This window comes from Acipenser ruthenus, chromosome 49 (genome assembly GCF_902713425.1).
Source record: "Acipenser ruthenus chromosome 49, fAciRut3.2 maternal haplotype, whole genome shotgun sequence".
NCBI classification, from domain to species: Eukaryota; Metazoa; Chordata; class Actinopteri; order Acipenseriformes; family Acipenseridae; genus Acipenser; species Acipenser ruthenus.
The window spans coordinates 8,728,012-8,734,894 of NC_081237.1; the positions used below are offsets into that span (position 1 = coordinate 8,728,012).

The following is a 6,883-nucleotide window of genomic DNA, read 5'->3' on the forward strand; positions in this document are numbered from 1 at the left end:
AGTGGTGAGCTCCCCCAGTCCGTGCTGTCAGGATGAATCTCGGTGTGAACGCGCTGCCCTGCTCAGTGGTGAGCTCCCCCAGTCCGTGCTGTCAGGATGAATCTCGGTGTGAACGCGCTGCCCTGCTCAGTGGTGAGCTCCCCCAGTCCGTGCTGTCAGGATGAATCTCGGTGTGAACGCGCTGCCCTGCTCAGTGGTGAGCTCCCTCAGTCCGTGCTGTCAGGATGAATCTCGGTGTGAACGCACTGCCCTGCTCAGTGGTGAGCTCCCCCAGTCCACGCTGTCAGGATGTCAGTCAGTCTGAATGTGAATCTCACCAGTGGGTTCTCTCTTGGTCTTTCTCTGTTGAAACGGGACGGGCCACGAGTAACAATATTAACTCTCCAGGTGCTTGACTATCAACACATTCAAATCAGAAGGATTGTGTTTCATTGCATTGATCTGGAAAAGCTGAGATCTCTGTGTAACTGCAGGGACTGTGGATAACATCTGAACTGGGTGTATTCAGTCTATTTGACAGCATATCTATCTATTCATGTTGCACATGTAAGCGAGTCGGATACAGAAAGCAAGTTAGACTTGTCTTTACCTCGAAATCCTCTGCTGTTGAAAGCACGTACCACGTCGTTCATTCAGTCGCGTTTCCACAGGGCTGATCAGTAGAACACAATGAGTTGAAGCGATGCTGCTGTCCAGCTCCGAACGCGCCCTGAATGATGCTGTGAAGCAGAGGAACGTTTACACCACAGCTTTCACAGCTTTTCGCTCCAGTGCAAAATTTGCTCCACTTTTTCTAACTGTAAATAAACTCCAGCTAATTTTCCAAAACTGTTTAAGTGAAGAAAAAAATGATTCTCTTTTCCATACCCACGTTGTCTCCGGCTAGATTTGCACCTTTAAACTTTTACAATTACTTTGAGAAAATCAGGAGCAAATTTAGCTCTGGAGCAAAAAGCTTTGAAAATCCCCCTGTGACTGTATCAGCTGAATTCATTTCACAATGTACAGGTTTATCAACGTTTTAATTGAGAATCGGTCAGGTTAATAGCAGTCAACTACAACGGAAACACACTGGCCCTGCTGAACGGCCGGGGGCCTCAGAGAGGATTGTGGGAAGGCAGCGGGAGTAATTAAGACAAGCCTGTGGTCATGTGACCCGGGTCTGCCTCGTCAATATTAATATATTTATATAAACTGGGGAGTGTTTGGGTTAGAGCACAGAGAGAGAGAGAGAACTGAATCTGTACAAACCTCTTCCAGTTCAGTCTGCTGACTCTTGGTTTTATCGCTCTCTCTCCTTCTCTGTCCCGCAGGAAACGTTAAAATACCTCAGAGCGACCCGGTGACATCCCCTCTGCTCCATTACAAACTGTAAGGTAATAAAATACGCAGATTGTTTGAGAGAACACAGAACAAAACGCAGCCCCCTCCCCCCCCCCCGTTTCAAATGTGCAGGGAGTGGATAGAGGAGCTAAAAGGCACTTTTAACCTTTAACCTTTAACCCCTCTTGACCCTTTCCCCACAACAGCAGGCACTGGACAGCAAAGGGTTAATTTCGGGCAGTCCACGTGTGTGTGTGTGTCAGTGTCAGAGTGTATGTGTGTGTGTGTCTGTGTATGTGTGTGTGAGACAGTGTGTGTATGTGTATGTGTGTGTGAGACAGTGTGTGTGTGTGTCTCTGTGTGTGTGGCTTCATTTTATTTTTCTTCCAATTGGCACAGGAGCAGAGAGAAAGAGAGAGAGTGAACAAGAGAGAGAGAGAGAGAGTGAGAGAGAGAGAGAGAGAGAGAGAGCGCTAGCTACCCTAACGGATGCAATCACATTAAAAGCCAGGGCTATCATTCACTCTGTCCGGTCCCAGTGGACTGGTCAAGGGGTCAGGGAGCAGGGCTGACCCTTGCATTATCTGGAGAGTGGGCAGGTCACTTTCCATTGACTGTCGGACAAGCGGTCAGCCTGGCCTGGTGTGCATTTCTACACCTCATTGAAGGAGTAATGTAGGGGAAAGGGGGGGGGGGGGGGGGGGGGCAACACATGTTGAGAGGCTGAGAGCCATGAAGACACAGAGAATGATATCAATGGGAGAGGCTGAGAGCCATGAAGACACAGAGAACGATATCAATGGGAGAGGCTGAGAGCCATGAAGACACAGAGAATGATATCAATGGGAGAGGCTGAGAGCCATGAAGACACAGAGAATGATATCAATGGAAGAGGCGGAGAGCCATGAAGACACAGAGAATGATATCAATGGGAGAGGCTGAGAGCCATGAAGACACAGAGAACGATATCAATGGGAGAGGCTGAGAGCCATGAAGACACAGAGAATGATATCAATGGGAGAGGCTGAGAGCCATGAAGACATAGAGAACGATATCAATGGGAGAGGCTGAGAGCCATGAAGACACAGAGAATGATATCAATGGGAGAGGCTGAGAGCCATGAAGACACAGAGAATGATATCAATGGGAGAGGCTGAGAGCCATGAAGACACAGAGAATGATGAAGGATATGAAACCAAGCAAAGCTGCTGAATCCTGTAGTAAATACTTCAGGTTTGCTTCCAGAGCTGCGAGGTCCTCGACTCGTTCAGTTTTTTGGCTGCTCTCTTGCTCTTGTGTTTTTAATGCGTGGGATTTAAAGGAGCGGGTAATGCTTTTCAGGGAATCAATAAATCCTTCAGGAATAGAGAGCTCTGTGATTGACTGCTGGGACAGCCTGCTCTTCCACACGATTACTGGAACTGCAGGAAAAAACAATGCCGACCAGTCGAGCTTCCAAGAATGAGCCGGGCGAGCGAGCGAGCGAGCGAGCGTCTGTGTGTCTGTCTGTCTGCCTGCCTGTCTGTCTGGCTGTGTGTCTGTCTGTGTGTGTGTCTGTCTGTCTGTCAGTGTGTCTGTGTGTCTGCCTGTCTGTCTGTGTGTCTGTCTGTCTGTCTGTCTGTCAGTGTGTCTGTCTGTCTGTCTGCCTGCCTGCCTGGTTAAATGCATGGCTGTGGCAGACTTAAACAAGAAAAGGGTTTAAATCATTAAATAATTGAATAATGGTTTAAATAAGTAATGCAGCCACTCCCGGGCCCTTCCACCTTCTGGATCGCATCAATATCAGGGTCTAGTGCTACATATTATAAAGACATTTCAGAGGGCTGGATCGCATCAATATCAGGGTCTGCTGTATAACACATATATCTCAATAGTTAACTGCATAGTTATTATTGCCTACATGAGCTCTACTGGGCAGATGAAGGTGTTTCTGTTCTCACAGGAGAGAGGCGCTCGACTGGGCAGATGAAAATGGTTCTGTTCTGACAGGAGAGAGGAGCTCGACTGGGCAGATGAAGGTGGTTCTGTTCTGACAGGAGAGAGGAGCTCGACTGGACAGATGAAGGTGGTTCTGTTCTCACAGGAGAGAGGCGCTCGACTGGGCAGATGAAGGTGGTTCTGTTCTCACAGGAGAGAGGCGCTCTACTGGGCAGGTTACCTGCATTGACAAGCGGCCGTGGCTCTTGTGCTCATTCATGATTTCCTGCAGGCTGGAGAAAGGGTTGATCAGTGTGCTTTGATGTAGTGCTAACAGGGTCAACACTATCCTCTAGGGAGCAGAACCAGACAAAGCCAGTTTGCATGTATATTTTGAACATGCAGGAGTATTTACATCAGTGCCAGTAACTTTCATTATTGTACTCTGTGTTTTGAATGAGGGGGCGACAGGCTGCACTTAACTCCCCCTCCCCCTCCCCCCTCGACATGTTGAGTTAACATCAGGCCCTGACCTATCACCTCTGACCTGTGCCATTGTTTATCCAGTGCCAGTGGTCAGGGGACACCCCCACACAGAGAAGGGTCACCCCCCCCCCCCCGCACTGTCCGGAGACACACCCCACACACACGCCTCTGAACAAAGGCTGAGAGAGAGAGAGAGAGAGAGAGGCAGGGCAGGGATGGGATGGGAATAAGACTCCTGTTGCATAGCAGCTTGATTAATTCCTGGTTTTACTAGGAGTTTAATAAGACACACCTGAGCTTGTTACCTGTACAGACTGGGGCTAATCAAGCTCGTAGTGAAAGCTGGCATGGGTGAAACTGCTGTGCAATAGGAGCCTGATTCCCATCCCTGGAAGGGGAGAGAAGGAAGGTTAGGGATCAGAGAGAAGGGGAGAGGGATGGAGAGAAGGAGGAAGGAGGGAGGGGGCTGTGTGTGTGTGAGTGAGTGTGTTTATCATGTCTACTCTGGCTCAACTGTAAACAGTAAGGATTGTGCTTAATTAAGAATTTTTGAGCAGGTTTGAGAGGGAGGGAGGGGGGCTCCGGAAACATTAGGGAGCTGTCTGGGGCATCGTAAACATTGATTGAGGAGGGAGGCTCCATCACACCATCCCTTTATGGACGTGCTTCTGTGTTGCGTGGCGGCCGTCGATGGCTCTGCGCAGATAGGGGAACGATTTCTAATGCATTACCGGCAGCAATGTGCAGTGGCAGGGGTAATATATCGCAGAGGAGGACTTCCGGCACGCTTCTAAAACTGTGACATGAACAGAGATCCAGCGTGCCAGGCAGTGCGGAGCAGCACTTTAGCGGCAGGGCGAGAGCGAGGACGTGATAAGCACATCCCGCACCCTCGGGGGGTAATGAAGCGTTCCCCGATCCCGGCGCCTCCCGGCTCCGCATCCTGCTCTCACTCCCTTTTATTGCGGAAGCTTCATCTCCGTTCAGTCTGCTGGCCTTTTTTGTGTATTTATTCGATTTCTCCCCTCTCCTTTTTTTTTATCGTCTTTGACTTCCTCCCTATGCTTTGTTGCACACACAGTGCTGGTGGCGATGACAGCTCTGAGGCATGCCAGTCTCCGGGAGAGATCCTCGCGCTCCGATTGGCTCAGGAAGGGTGTGTTCCAGATCGGTCAGCCTGAATCGTGACCACAGCTCAGCGTGGCAGCGCCCGGCTCCCTGGCACTGTGGAGATCACAGCTATGGACAGGGGGTTCACAGTCGTTACTCTGGCTCTCCCTCTTCCTCCTCTCTCCTCCTGACCCCCTTCCCCTCTCCTCCTCACCCTTCTCCTCTCCTCCTGACCCCCTTCTCCTCTCCTCCTCACCCTTCTCCTCTCCTCCTCACCCTTCTCCTCTCCTCCTCACCCTTCCCCTCTCCTCCTCACCCTTCTCCTCTCCTCCTCACCCCCTTCTCCTCTCCTCCTGACCCCCTTCTCCTCTCCTCCTGACCCCCTTCTCCTCTCCTCCTCACCCTTCTCCTCTCCTCCTGACCCCCTTCTCCTCTCCTCCTCACCCTTCTCCTCTCCTCCTCACCCTTCTCCTCTCCTCCTCACCCTTCTCCTCTCCTCCTGACCCCCTTCTCCTCTCCTCCTCACCCTTCTCCTCTCCTCCTGAACTTCAGTAAACTAGTGAAATGTGGAGGGCCGTGACTCAGTCAAGACTTGTTCACAGAACAGCACAGCATGGAGCCGCCCTCGTAGGACTTTCCCCAGAGTGAAAGCACAGAGAGGTGTGGTAAAGCACAATCACGGTAAACTACAGTATAGTGTAATCATGGGCAAAGCATGGGAACTTACTGTGTAAAATACCAAGGGAAACTTTTAGAAAGGAGAATGAAGGCTTACTGACCAGGAGAGCAGGCTGGGTTCTGTGTTCCTGATCTCTGAAACTCTGCATTTAGAGCCAGCAGATTCAGTAGACCTTTCAAATTCTGTTCACTGACAGTGATAAAATATAGATTTAAGTATTAGGTAGAAGCTCCCCCTCCTCCCTTCTCTTTGCTCCCCTCCTCTCTCTCTCCCTCTCAGTCCCCTGACACTGCCCTGGCTGGATCAATACCTGATCGATCGGCTCTCGCTATCAGTGGTCAGCCAGGATAATCGGGACAGCAGACCGCTCTCCACCCCCCCGTCTCTCGCCAAGGAATTAAAACAAACAAACAAAGGAATATAAGAAAAATAAGTGAATAAAAACCTGCCTGCGCTCTCTTCTCTCTCCTCTCCATTTCAGTAATGCTTTGTTAGCATGACTAACACATGCATTGTCAAAGCTATAAAAAAAACATTCTTTACAGGTGTGCATTTATATACAATAGACTGAATCAATTCCACTCCTTCACTTTTTCTTCTTTAATCTCCCCCTTTCTCTTCTCCATTTTCCCTCTTCTCTGGCCTCTCCCTCTTTTTCCTCTCCCCTTTCATCCCCTTTCCCTCGCTCCCCTCCTTCCCTCCCCTGTGTTCACAGACAGAGCTACAGGCAAAATCAATACCGCTCAGAAAAGGAGAGGAGGAGAGCAGAATATTTTTATCTTCTAATTGTGAGACGAGTGCTGACAAGGTTCAGACAAGAAAGAGAGGGGTGAGCAGACAGCAAAGGAGGAAAGAGAAATGGGGAGAGCGTGAGAGGAAGAGAGAGGGAGGCAGAGTGAAAGAGGGAACAAAGAGAGATCATATAGCTTGCAGGGTTCTAAACTCTGGGCTGTGAGTCCCAGGCTCTCTGTTCTAGATTCTACAATCAGTCAACGTGTGTGTGTGTGTGTGTCAGTGTGTGTGTGTGTGTGTGTCAGTGTGTGTGTCAGTGTGTGTGTGTGTGTGTATCAGTGTGTGTGTGTCAGTGTGTGTGCGTGTGTGTGTGTGTGTGTGTGTGTATGTGTGTGTGTATGTGTGTGTCAGTGTGAGTGTATCAGTGTGTGTGTGTCTGTGTGTGTGTGTGTGTCAGTGTGTGTGTGTCAGTGTGTGTGTGTGTGTGTGTCTGTGTGTGTGTGTGTGTCAGTGTGAGTGTATCAGTGTGTGTGTGTGTGTGTGTGTCTGTGTCAGTGTGTGTGTGTGTGTCAGTGTGTGTGTGTGTGTGTGTGTGTGTCAGTGTGTGTGTCAGTGTGTGTCAGTGTGTGTGTGTGT

General features: G+C 49.9%; 1 long non-coding RNA gene across 1 annotated transcript; it reads right to left on the reverse strand.

The window, feature by feature from the left end:
- Positions 1–20: 20 nt before the first annotated feature.
- On the reverse strand, positions 21–1,366 carry LOC131721893 (uncharacterized). The gene is made up of 3 exons (XR_009319958.1): positions 1,252–1,366; positions 590–719; positions 21–342 (listed from the first exon to the last, which is right to left on the reverse strand). It is a non-coding gene; the product is annotated as an uncharacterized LOC131721893 (long non-coding RNA).
- Between the last annotated feature and the right edge of the window lie 5,517 nt (positions 1,367–6,883).